This window comes from Megalobrama amblycephala, linkage group LG1, assembly GCF_018812025.1.
Source record: "Megalobrama amblycephala isolate DHTTF-2021 linkage group LG1, ASM1881202v1, whole genome shotgun sequence".
NCBI lineage: Eukaryota > Metazoa > Chordata > Actinopteri > Cypriniformes > Xenocyprididae > Megalobrama > Megalobrama amblycephala.
The window spans coordinates 43,128,605-43,142,987 of record NC_063044.1 but is presented as its reverse complement, the minus strand read 5'-3'; the positions used below and the strand labels follow the sequence as shown (position 1 = coordinate 43,142,987).

The 14,383-nt window shown below is 36.0% G+C and overlaps 1 long non-coding RNA gene across 1 annotated transcript; it reads right to left on the bottom strand.

Moving 5' to 3' along the window:
- Positions 1-843: 843 nt before the first annotated feature.
- Positions 844-3,200, bottom strand: LOC125270623. Its single transcript, XR_007185396.1, has 3 exons — positions 2,757-3,200; positions 2,182-2,254; positions 844-1,670 (listed from the first exon to the last, which is right to left on the bottom strand). It is a non-coding gene; the product is annotated as an uncharacterized LOC125270623 (long non-coding RNA).
- Between the last annotated feature and the right edge of the window lie 11,183 nt (positions 3,201-14,383).

Genomic DNA, 14,383 nt, shown 5'->3' with positions numbered 1-14,383 from the left:
GGGATCTCGGTAAAGGAGTAATTTCTCACAACATGTAAACACTTTATAGTTAACTTAATGTATGAGTAACGTAATATTCACACTAAAACAAACTTTGTAAGATAAAGCGTTGTTTTATATGGGTTGAAAGGTAGTCCAATCACAGCGAGTTCTGCGATAGAGTCACAGCCAATCACAACACAGCTGAACAGATGCGTCACGCTTACTTGTCCATTTATGGTAAATGACGACAGATCTCCTTCGGTTCCGGCTGACGAGAAAGATTCCTTAAATATATAATTAATCTAATTAAATATAATAAAAATCACATTTTACAACGAAAGACTCCTTTGTGTTTTAAACTGATGCATAAATATATTTGAAAGAGATATAATTGCATCTACTAAAGTGCTTCTAACATTTACAGTAGATATGTAGTATATTAAAGGTATACATTTAATCACTTATTTACACCATTCTTCACCATTTGAACTCTTGGAATTAAAATAAATATAAATAAAAGCATAATGAATGTACTCGATTTTGTAATCATATTCCAATATTTAGTGTCAAAGACAAATGTAGTCCCCAAACTACTGCACAACAGTATAAAAATCAGTTAATTGTGAGAAAAAAATATATCCAGTTACAGAGGCAATCTATTATAGTGAAATATAACTACACAAATCGATATGATGAAGTATTATTTTTACAAACCAAGAGATGAGATACAATTCCATGTGAAAATATGTTTCTTTAAAGAATAGGGGGGAAAAAAATAACATTTTACATTCTCAACTTTAATACAATACAATATTGTGTTTATTGTTCACTTTTACTGTAACTAAATGAAAGGCAAATTCAAATAGTTAATGCATTTTATAAATGTTAAATATTTTCAGCAATAAAATGCTTCTATAAAATACATTCATGGGTATGTTACATTTACATTATCCAGGTACTGATATAATGATACCATAGATGTAGTTAAGGTGGACATTTACTATAGTGACACAGTAATAAAAGGTTTAATGACACAAAATGCAAGACATTTTCAAGTCCATCTAAATGAAGAGGGAACAAACTCACAGAATAATGTCCAGAATGTCAATGTGTCATTTCTGTAATACTCTTTATCAGCACCAAACAGAATTAAATAAATATTGATTGATCTCAGAGGGTTTTCCTGAACACTCTCACTAACTTCAATTGTTCGGACAAACACCTGCTATACACACATGCAGAAATACATATTTGACTATAGTCGCAGCATTACTAGAACTTTTACCAAAACTCCGGATGAGCACTGGTGCTTCTTTGATAAAGGCAAGAATATGGAAAAAGATAAATTACTATTTTCAATATTGGTTCTGCACGTTTCAAGGAGATCATAAGGAGGAGTCCACGTGAAGACTTTTAAAAACTGTGACAGAGTGAAGGGTGCACCTCCCCGGACACACCCTAAGCATGACCAAACAACAACACCCAAAGACAGATATGAAGTGGACACCACCAGGAGAATGCAGGGGAAGACATGGAAACGAAGGCCTGAAGAATGTCGGTGTCCCATGGGAAGATGTGGAGAATGTGGTCACAGATTGGATACGTTGGAGGACACTTGTTACCCAATGTGCCCAGCACAGCACTTGATGATGATGTTGTGAGTTCATACATAACCGTAGGATTTCCTTCTGTAAAGAGTGTTGCACAATTAAATGTTAAATGCATTTATGTAATAAGTTCACTGATGTGTGGGCATTTCCATGATTAAAAGTATAGCAAGCTATATTCATATTTTAAAAAATAAAAAATAAAAATAAATAAATAACATGTTTCACATGCAAGCAGGACATTATCAGCAGTGTAAATGATCATGACAAAATAATTGAATATCTGATGTCATGTGACAAGTCAAATGATAATTTCCACTCTTGCAAACAGAGGTAGTTATGAGGTGCGGAGAGACATCATGTATCATTGGAACATTTTGGGCCCAATCTGTAATCATTTTAAAGAATTCAATGGAATTAATATAAACTTTTATGTGTGGGACGTCCAACTGTCCAAGAAGGGGCACAACTGATTTACAAATAAGGTGATAAATATGTACAGGATTTGACTTTAATTTTAATTTACTGTGAGACTATTTAACAAATGCTTGATAAAATGTTTGATAAAGGGTTAAAAGCAACACATACATACCATTGCAATTATTTGCCTTTGCAGCTTTCTGTCTCCTTCATCCATTTCCGAAAGGCCCTTTTTGTCTTTTCAGCTAAAACAAGAGAAAAGAAAATATCATTATTTATAATATATAGGTTTATATATAAATATATATAGGAAAGAAGTTCTTACTGACCTTACAGTTTTTGGATTTAACATTATTAGGCATTAAAAGCATGATAAGTGTTGTGGTTACTCTGTATTTACAACAAAAATCACATTAAAACTACCAATACTGTGGTAAAAAGCATGGTAAGTGTTGTTTTTTACCGTGCTTCTACAACAAATACCATTTTGAAACTACACTTGTACTACTTTGAACCTGATATGAATATGTTATATATATTGTGCAATATATTGCACGTCACGTGACAGTGTTTAATCACCCTAGTTTAGTATTTAATATAGAAAACAATGAAAAGCAAAACCTTAGCGGAGGTGACAGATATAATGCAGTGACTGAACATGAGGGAGCTAACGTTAATCTGATTAATATCTGCAAACAGAAAAGACATTATATCAAACATTAGAACAGCGTATTTACGACTACTTACCAACATCCAGCACACGCGAACTGATGCCAAATATCGCGATGTGTTCTGAAGGAGACTTCTTCAGCGTGAGAACGGTCAGGAGTGAGAACGGGTTGACATTCACTGAGTGAATATTATGAAAATAGAATATATATTTCTCGCTAAAAATGTAATCAAACCTTATTTTTATGCAGAAACTAACTCAAAATATTGTTCATAGCAACCAAAACGTAGCAGTTTCACATTATTCTGGCGACATCAGATAAATCTTTGCAACAACGCGCAAGCGAGTGATTATGTACATTCACTGAATGAATATTATGAAAATAAATAATATATATTTTTTGCTTAAAATGTAATCAAACCTTATTTTGATGCAGAAAATAAAATATTGTTCATAGCAACCAAAACGTAGCAGTTTCACATTATTCTGGCGAGATCAGAAAAATCTTTGCAACAACGTTAAACTCAATGCTGAAAACGCTAAACCTTTGCGGGGACTTTGATATCAGATTGCGAGCGGTTTTAAACATCAAAAACCAGTTGGAGGGCCAGATAAAAAATTATCTGAGTGCCGCCATTTGACTCCCCCTGGCATAAATAATATTTTGTAGCCCGATCAGAAAAAAGGGAGTAAATAATTAAAACAAAATGAACAGCATTAGCTGCTACGTGTGAAAAGAAACCTGCTTTGGATGTATTATGTTCAGGACAAACGTAATAGCACTGCAATAAATTGGCTTTATTAGGTTAAGGACCAACGTAATAGCACTGCTTATATTAGGTTAAGGACCAACGTAATAGCACTGCTTATATGTTGGCATGTAACGTAATTGCGATTTGCAAAATAGTTTCCTCAGAACGTATTTCATGTGATACAGGGTTGGATATTCATGAGTCAGAATGACCTGAACGGTTTTTACTGTGGACACAAAACACATCTGCAGTTTAATTCTTCCTTCAAGAAGAATTTAAACCTACTTATATTTGATAAACGAATATAACTGAATGCCTCTTCCAGATATCTGTTTGTCTCTGAGTTGAGACACACATTTCACTACATCATCAAAAGACAGATGAGAACTGACAGTGAAACCGTCTGTAGATCCAGAGAGAGAGACAGACGACAAACTCTACAGACACAAAGACAAAAACACAAACTTTCCTCAGTGTTTGAGAAGATCTGTGTTACTTGGAGGAAGCATGGCGTTAGTTTTCACTGTTACGCTGATGATACTCAGCTATATATTTCTTTGTGCACTGACAAAATATATCAACACTGCATTGGCTTCCTGTTAAACATCATATAGATTTTAAAATCTTGTTAATTACTTACAAAGCACTAAATGGTTTAGCTCCCCAGTACCTGAGCGAACTCTTAATGCATTATAGTCCTTCACGTCTATTGCGATCTCAGAATTGATAATACCTAGAATATCAAAATCAACCGCAGATGGTAGATCCTTCTCCTATTTAGCACCAAAAGTCTGGAATATTCTTCCTAGCCTAGTTTGGGGAGCAGACACAGTTTGCTAGTTTAAATCTAGACTAAAAACACATTGTTTACACATAACACACTATCAATTTCTATTATTCAAATCAGTTAAAAATTTTTGTTAGGATGCATAAATTAGGTTTACGGGAATCAAGAACACTTCCTATAATACCCAATGTACTTTTATAAGAGGAATGGCATCTATAGCCACGTTTCCACCGCAGGAACTTTCCCCATAAACTAATGACTTTGGAGTGGTACTCTGTGTGTTTTGATCGCAGGAACCAGGGTCTAAATGAAGTTCCAGGTAAAAATTTCCCCCTCAGAAAGCACTTGCTCACTAGGTAGTACTTTTCCAAAGCTGGACATGCTAATAGGTTGAGTTCACGGTACTTTAGATCGCAATAGAAACGCAGACAGCAACTGTGGGGATAAAAGTTCCTGGGACAAATAATTCCTGGTAATTTCATTGGAAAAGCAGCTTTTAAGCCTATTTTAATCTGACTGTCTCATCCTTATCCTGAGATTACCTAAGTCAGGATCTGGTTCATATCCAGTTCTGATGTAGACCTGCTCCTAGACACAACCACAACGCAGCCCTTAATGTCAGTAAAACCTGTGTCTTCTAGACAGTCCCCTGTAAAAGCCTTGTCGACACGCCAGCCATCAGCACAGGTCCTCAGCAGAGACCCCAAGAACCTGACTGGACTCTGCACAGACCCAAAGGCCAGCCTCAGCTCCATACCGGCATTATTGATCTTCTAGCAAAAGAAACTGGATGAATCCCGATCCCAGTCTGAACTCTGACTTGTGATGCAGCCTGAATCATAATGACACCGTGTTCCCAGAGGCGAACTGGCCACTGACTGAGCCTTGTTTCTCACATAGATTTTTTTTTTTCTCTACTCTGTCACCTGATGGAGTTTGGGTTCCTTGCCACTGTTGTCTCTGGCTTGCTTAGTTGCAATATTACTGATCTGACTTTACAGATGCTGCTATATGAAAAGTGTATTGGAAATGAATATTACATTATGTAATGTATGTGCTTGCATGACTAGAAACAATTAGTGCTAGTGAAAAATTACTGTGTGCTATATGCAAATCTTAGCTGATAAGAGTTGAAAGTGTCGTCATGCAGCACAGAGCATTACATGTGTACGCTACACTCTTGTCTTTCTTAGAAGCAGTTCCTTCTTTCTCAGAGTCGAGGGGTAGAGAGATGTTTTCCTGTCATTATATGGTATAGATCTTCAGTTAAACTAGCATAATGAAACTTTCTGTATGTGAATGACCTTCCCTCAAGAATACAACATTAAGACATTCTCAAATGATTTTAAAGAACTAACTCAGACAGGGGACGTTTCTGTCAAGTCATGCAGAAAACTGACACTTTGTAAAGCCACTGCAAAGACACACTGTGGTGAAGACCACAGTGTGAACAAAAAAGGGATGTCCCGAGTTTAAGTGGCACAGAAAAGATGAGGTCTGGAAATGGCAAACCAAAATTTGAATCAGACTGCTGCTGCCATAGAACGGGTCTGCAATTCATGACCTGATCTGGAAAATGCTTCTCTGTTTATATGGTTCTGCAATATGTAACCCCAATACAAGGAAAAATGAAGTAGGCTATTGCTGAAGTAGGCTATGTGACTCTTAATTAAACCCTGAAAGCAGAACCACTTCCTTCTCATTTTTCTGCCCAAACTGCTGAACTGGTAGCTCTAAAAAAATAACACTGAAGTGTGCCGTAGAATCAAAGTGCTTGTCCAAGCACTGGTTTATTAGATTGAAGATACGTTGCATGTGTATTTGTGACAATAATGTCATGTAGTTATTAGATATGTTATATTTTGCAACATTTCATTTTGTCCTTGTATTTCTCTTTTTACAATAGTTGCCTTTACAAAAGGTTTTTCACAACTTTTCCAAGAGGAATATATATATGTGTGTGTGTGTGTGTGTATGTATGAGGCATATACATATATATGTATGAGGCATTTCACCATTGTTGAGATTCATATGCTGTCATGTGTCTGCCCACATGGAAAGAACTTATATGTGGATATATGCGCATATATGAAACCTATATGCAGTGTATATGCACATATATGCTGCATATATGCACATACACTCACCTAAAGGATTATTAGGAACACCATACTAATACTGTGTTTGACCCCCTTTCGCCTTCAGAACTGCCTTAATTCTACATGGCATTGATTCAACAAGGTGCTGAAAGCATTCTTTAGAAATGTTGGCCCATATTGATAGGATAGCATCTTGCAGTTGATGGAGATTTGTGGGATGCACATCCAGGGCATGAAGCTCCCGTTCCACCACATCCCAAAGATGCTCTATTGGGTTGAGATCTGGTGACTGTGGGGGCCATTTTAGTACAGTGAACTCATTGTCATGTTCAAGAAACCAATTTGAAATGATTCGAGCTTTGTGACATGGTGCATGATCTAGCTGGAAGTAGCCATCAGAGGATGGGTACATGGTGGTCATAAAGGGATGGACATGGTCAGAAACAATGCTCAGGTAGGCCGTGGCATTTAAACGATGCCCAATTGGCACTAAGGGGCCTAAAGTGTGCCAAGAAAACATCCCCCACACCATTACACCACCACCACCAGCCTGCACAGTGGTAACAAGGCATGATGGATCCATGTTCTCATTCTGTTTACGCCAAATTCTGACTCTACCATCTGAATGTCTCAACAGAAATCGAGACTCATCAGACCAGGCAAAATTTTTCCAGTCTTCAACTGTCCAATTTTGGTGAGCTCGTGCAAATTGTAGCCTCTTTTTCCTATTTGTAGTGGAGATGAGTGGTACCCGGTGGGGTCTTCTGCCGTTGTAGCCCATCCGCCTCAAGGCTGTGCGTGTTGTGGCTTCACAAATGCTTTGCTGCATGTTATTTCAGTCAAAGTTGCTCTTCTATCAGCTTGAATCAGTCGGCCTATTCTCCTCTGACCTCTCGCATCAACAAGGCATTTTCGCCCACAGGACTGCTGCATACTGGATGTTTTTCCCTTTTCACACCATTCTTTGTAAACCCTAGAAATGGTTGTGCGTGAAAATCCCAGTAACTGAGCAGATTGTGAAATACTCAGACCGGCCCGTCTGGCACCAACAACCATGCCATGCTCAAAATTGCTTAAATCACCTTTCTTTCCCATTCTGTTTGTCATTCAGTTTGGAGTTCAGGAGATTGTCTTGACCAGGACCACACCCCTAAATGCATTGAAGCAACTGCCATGTGATTGGTTGATTAGATAATTGCATTAATGAGAAATTGAACAGGTGTTCCTAATAATCCTTTAGGTGAGTGTATATGATAATATATATGCTGCATATATGCTGCATATATACTGCATATATGCTGCATATATGCCGTATATGTACTGCATATATGCGTATATATGCCACATATAGGCAAAATTGAGGTGCATTTATGTGCATATACAGGAAATATAGGTCTCCTGTATTGCTTCTTCATATCCACATATAAGCCCTATACATACAAGATATGTCTTCTATATAGCTAATGGCAGGATCTGGTCATTTTGTAGCTCATATCTCATTTTTGACTGTCATACATGATGCCTAGCTCATATTTTCTATTATCAAGGCAAAAACTAAGAATTAACGAAAAAAATTATGCAAGAACTTATGTATGTGCGAACACGTGAAATTGGTATCACATGTAATTGGCATGTTATGGAATTTAACTATGGCAATATATTAACATGATATATTAACTATGATATCTACACGTTTTCCAGAAACATTTACAAGGTCAATTCTTTCTTGTATGAAGATAGTGGAAAAGAAGGAAATGTATAACAAAATGGTTTTTAATTTTTATTTTGTCAAACTTTTTTTTCAATTTCAAGTCACTTCCAGATTCACATCACAGCTCATACACATCCAAGATAATTTTTTTTTTTCTGTTCAGTTTTTTGTCTTATTTATGTTCTTGTACTATTTGATTGTTCTTGTAAATACATAATGTACATTTCTATATTTTGGACTTTTATTTATGTTGCCTAGCAGGTTTTTTGTCTTATTTTTGTTCTTGTACTATATTTTTTGTTTTGTACTATTTGATTGATCTTGAGTAAATAAATAATGTACATTTCTACATTTTGGACTTTTATTTATGTTGCTTAGCAGCTATGGATTTTAATTTTACTATTATAGGTGAACATATAGGTGCATATATACGTGCATATATGTACCTATATAGGTATATGTATGCACATATATATGTGTACATATGTGTATGTATATATATACATACATATATGTACATATAATATAGGAAAACGGCCAATTTTATATATGTCACATATATTAAAAACCTATATCAAAACCTATATTGAAACATATATGTTTATATAGGTTTTTTCCATGTGAAAAAAAAAAAGCATTATTTAGACACACATCAAGTATCAGCATATGAATCTCAACAGAGGTGACATGATTCATGACACAATACATGCTGGGAGCCACAGTAGTATACAACTCATGACTCCCATCATGCATTGCAACATGAATCATGCCATCATTGTTGAGATTCATGCTGTCTGTGGGTGTGTCTACGCTTTTTTCTCAGTATATTTAAAAATCTAAATTTGTGTCTGTGGCAAAAAAAGTATTGATGGTAATAATCTATTAATAACAAGTAACCACTTTTGATCAGTGATATTAGTCAATCATTTTCCTTTAAGATGATGAAGAAGAAAAAATATTTGATCATCTTTGTTTCTGGCTTCTTTGCAAAAATGATGTGCTTTGGTAAACACTGTTACAAAGACCACAAACTAACTTGAAAAAGATCAAGAATCATCAAAAGGAAACATTGATCACCATAATGTCGGCCAAATATTTTTCAATAAACATCAACATCTAAACCTTTGTTAATACTCAAAAAGAACTCTAGAAAAATGACAAATAAAATCAGTCAGGTTTGTAATAAATGAGATTTAATATTTTTTCAATGGATTTCATCTAAGACTGTGGCTTCAGTTGTAAAGTCAGTTGTAGTTGTGTTTCTCTTTCCTTCAGTGATTCAGATGTAAATATTTTTAAAAAATATTTTTTGATGCTCTTCCTTTTATTTAAACCATTTATTTTGATTCAACACCAGGGAATCAGGTTTCTGGTTCAAATGTGATTGCTTCATGTTAAATTTACTTAAAATGGTTACTATTTGATTTCCATTTTGAAATAACATCTTTCAATCAAGTAACCCATCCATGCACTCAAAAAATTATACTTTAACTCATATCAAGTTATGTGTGGTTCCACATAACATACTTTTTTTTTTACAATTAAGGAAAAATTTATGTAAAATATCTATGTTCAACCAAATCAATTGAATCACTTTGCTGTAACTTAAACTGGTTATGTTTTCTGAACATGTTTCAGTCTATTAAAAAAAAATATATAGGACTCAATCAAACAGAACTTTCACTTCCCATCATGCTTGGATAGGGGCTGAATTGGGAGGATGTTGAATGTTGAAACAAATTGATAAAGATTTTCACAAAAAGGAGAGACTTTGTTATGTTGGTATTTAGAAGTTTCTTTCATGTTAGTGTTTTGGGGGTTGCCATTTTGGTGAAGTGTTTGAGTTGAGGATCTGCTAATTGACCTGCTAGGACCAGCTTATAGACTATCAACAGCTTGTCTTACTTCTCCATCACTCTGGTGTTGTTACAGTACAGAAGGGGACAGAGACAGAGGAATGCAGGTAACGGTATTGAACAACCAGGAGGTGATCAGAGTGCAGGTAAGTGATGGCTGATATGAATGCTGGACCGATACGTGTCTTTATCTTGCAGGAAACGTTGACGGATCACAGACTGGAGCTTGGAGCTCACACAAGACAAGAAGACACTGAGGAGACTGGGAACATTCTGGAGACAGGTAAGTATTCTTCGAAGGAGTCCTTGAGGTAAGCTGGCAAGACCATGTGCAAACGAGACCGGACAGTGGCTGTGTGAGTGCGTGTGCCTTTTGTGCTGCTGTTAATGACATGCTAATGGGTTGCAGGTGTGAGTGATTAAAACTCTGGTGATGACGTGCGCTGTGTCTGGGCAAAGAATATAGACTGACAAGAAGCGACAGTCTGCATTTCCGCCATTTTGGGGTGAAAACCATGCGGCAGTCCAATAGATTTCAATGGGAATATCAGCTGCTTTGTTAAAATAAAATGTACATTAAAGCTGAAATTACCCGAAAACCTGAATTATGACAATACAGAATAACATACAAACACTAGACTAGTGATCATTTAATTTTTTTAACCTTTGCTCTCCAGAAACCCATGTCAGTTTTGGTTAAAATTATTTAAAAGGCTTATAAACACTGAATTATTACCAACATATGAAATTAAATTAAGGACATGCATCAGAAAAATTGGGAATGTTTGACAATGTAAATATATCAGCTTGATTTTGCAGTGTTGTCTAATGTCCGTTAAAACAAAAGTGTGAATTATGTGATAACGACACAGCATTGCATCATGTATTATAAGATCATTTATGTTTGTAGTGTGATACATACAGCTATTTCAATTCAGACCTATGTTATTACTGTTACTCCACTAGGTCTGAAATATATTGTTTGCTGCAAACATGATGATTTAAAAATTATTAATTTACTATTAATAAATGTGTAAAGTTGCATAAAATGGAAATACTCAATAAAGCAGGCTAACTACGTTACCTCAGATGGATGAATGGTTGGTTCCACAAATGGTAATAAAACATATATTAGGCAATACAACATTTACTGTAGGAGCCATACAATTTACTGGTGACTTAATTTAAAAAACTGTTCTATTGTGCTTCTGATTTGGCAGTGAAATTCGTCGTTTTTGGGTGTGTAAGATGTGAAGGATTCTATGGGCCGGTTAGTGTTTTCACCCCATAATGGCGGCCGCGCTACCGGAGCGCCATCTAGTGGCTGTTAGCAAAAAAGTATCGAAGTGTCGCCTCTTGGTGTTCTATACTCTTTGGTCTGGGTGATGTTAGAGCCTGGCGTGTCTATGACAGGTGTATATATTCTTTATTTAAAACTATTTCAGGTAATCAACAATCAACTCTTCTACTTTTTCTTCTGAAATCAACTTCTGGTTCAAATATAAATGAATGAATTAAATCAGAATTTCTACTTGCCATTGACTCTGAGCTGGTGTGAGTGAGTGAAGGCAGGGCTAGTTTGCATATTCATGGCTCTGCATATACATTTTTTTCACAATGGAAAAAAGCATTTAAATATGTTATTTTGGTGATCAAAGATCAGTTTTAAGTTAATCAAACCACTTCCGTCTCATTTTTCTGCTGAGCTGGTAGCTCTAAAAAAAATAATATTGAAGTGTGCCATAGAATCAAAATGCTTGTCCAAGCAGTGGTTTATTAGATTAAATCTAATGTCATTAGATACATTGCATCATTGCATGTGTATTTGTTACAATAATGTCTGTAGTTGTCAGATATGTTATATTTTGAAATATTTGTCTTTCTACAATAAAGACAGCATGAAAAAAGCTGGTTCACAAACTGAAGAGAGGTTTTTTTCACAAGTTTATATATATATATATATATATATATATATATATATAAACTTCTGCTGATGCATCTCAAACAAGCCTTTATACTATGGTGGCTCTCAGGATGCTTTGGAGTATGGAGCATTTCAGCATTGCTGAGATTAAAATACTGATTCTTGGTGTCTGTGTCTGAATGATGCACCATTTCTTAAAAAATACAGTTAATTTGAAAAGAAAAAAAAAATAGAGAAATGTTGCATCATTCAGGCACAAAGACACCAAGAACCACATAACATATTTTACTCAAGTATCAAATATTTTTCACTCGAGGAACATATGTAGGACTCAATCAAACAGAACTTTCACTTCCCATCATGCTTGGAAAGGGGCAGAATTAGGAGAATGTTGAAACAAACTGTTATTTTAAAGATTTTTACAAAAAGGAGAGACTTTGTTATGTTGGTATTTAGAAGTTAGGACCAGCTTATAGACTATCAACAGTTTGTCTTCTCCATCACTCTGGTGTATATTCTTTATTTAAAATTATTTCAGGTAATCAACAATCAACTCTTCCACTTTTTCTTCTGAAATCAACTTCTGGTTCAAATATAAATGAATGAATTAAACCAGAATTTCCACTTGCCATTGTGCAGCATTTGCTACAGTAAAGTTGACTGAGTGGATCTCTGAGCTGGTGTGAGTGAGTGAGGCAGGGCTAGTTTGCATATTCATGGCTCTGCATATACTAAATGAAACATTGGTGTGGAGTGTCATTCAAGCTATTTTAAGCATGATTTTTTTTTTTTTTTTTTTTTTTTTTTTTTTTTCACCACAAAGAAAAAACATTTAAATATGTTATTTTGGTGATCAAAGATTATTTTTAAGGAATAAAATGATTGACTATGGGGGACTTTAAGTGTAATGATTTTACTCTATTTTAACACCATATAAACCTGCGTATATTGGCAGATGATCAGAACATCTGCATCTTTTAAACCATCCAGACTGCACTTGTCCCCAACAGCTGCTGAAAAAGGGTTTAGTCAATGATTAATCAAGTTCTGCATTATGTTCTAAAATATGTACTTCACATTCACAAAAAAATGTACTGTAGTTCTGTCTGAAGTTAAAATGCAACACAAGGGTAGGCACATTCTTCTTGGATTCTTGAATTTTCAGATTCAGGTTATTGTACAGTATGGCCACTTTCACACTGTCAGTTTTTGGGATTGACAACCGCTTTTACTTACAGGTGTGAGTCTTGAAATGTCTCATTCACACAGCAACTTAAGCCAGGCAAACATTTAACAACTAGCTAAAACATTCTAAGACTGTGCTCTACATACAGCAATTGTTTCCATGGAATTTTAACACCTACTGTAATCGCAGACTGAATGCAACTGGCTCTGACTGGACGCATTTGAGCGTAATCAGTCATAAGTATCAATTTACATTAAAAATCAGCCTTACAATTGTTAAGCGTGTGCGCGGCTTTACAGTAGCGTCTGGAACACTGTCTGTATGAACGTGCAACTAGAGTCAAGCCTGTATTCTCTTACTAGTAACCATAACAACAATGACCAATGTAATATTAAAGATGGCGATGTCCATAAAACTGAAAAGTATTATCAGTTTTGACATGACAAGAGACTTATTGAACCATGAGTCTAAAACTTGAGTAAAACAGCAGCATGAAAACACGCGCTAGTCTGAGTCTTTAACCAACGCACTCGTGTGTCACATCCTTTGCGACGCGTCCGCATGAAACGGCATTTGAATTTGGAAAAGAAACACAAAACTGACGGGAACCACTCTGGTGGAGAACAGTGACTGGATCTAACACCTTCAGATGACACACAGCTAACATCTCTGTAGCTGTAAGTTACCAAAAGCGAAACCACACACAAAATTCCAGCTCTCTCGCACTGTATGACGTGACAGACAACTAGTTGTCCAGTGCGGTTCCATTCATACAGCGCGAATATTCTGAGAATGCGGTTGTGGGTCCTGAAAATTTACAGGTGTGAGTTTGATTATAGAATGCGGTTGTCACTTCTGTAAATAACTGAAGAGTTCAGATGCAAAAGCCGCTAAACGCTAGACTGGGTAAACCCAGCCTGATCTGCTGGCGATTTGATTTTGCCCGGCAACTCAGTCTGGAAAACCTTCATTTTTGCTGCATCTGTTACATTTTTGCGAGAACCAATCACAGACTGGCTTATCCACCTTGCTCGCTATTGGCGGGTACAGAGCTCTCTCTATGGCTCTGGGCAGGTATAACACGATGACGTCTCTCGCATGACCGTCAATCCAATTCCTTTTAACCTTTGAACGATGCTGAATGACTTCTTTAGTTTAGCAAACAAATCGCTCGAGTGGGTGTAAATACCACTCACTTTCGTGTTTTTTGCACAACCTGCAAAAATCACTCGATGCCATTGCTGCTTCTGCAAACCGCTGATCAATGCTACAAACCAATACAAACTAAACCTGTCTGGAGTTTTCGCGTTGCTCTGCGAAGAACGTCACCCGGATCGTTGATTTGATTGGTTGAAAGACTATCCAATTATGTGAGTAATGATCGTTGAT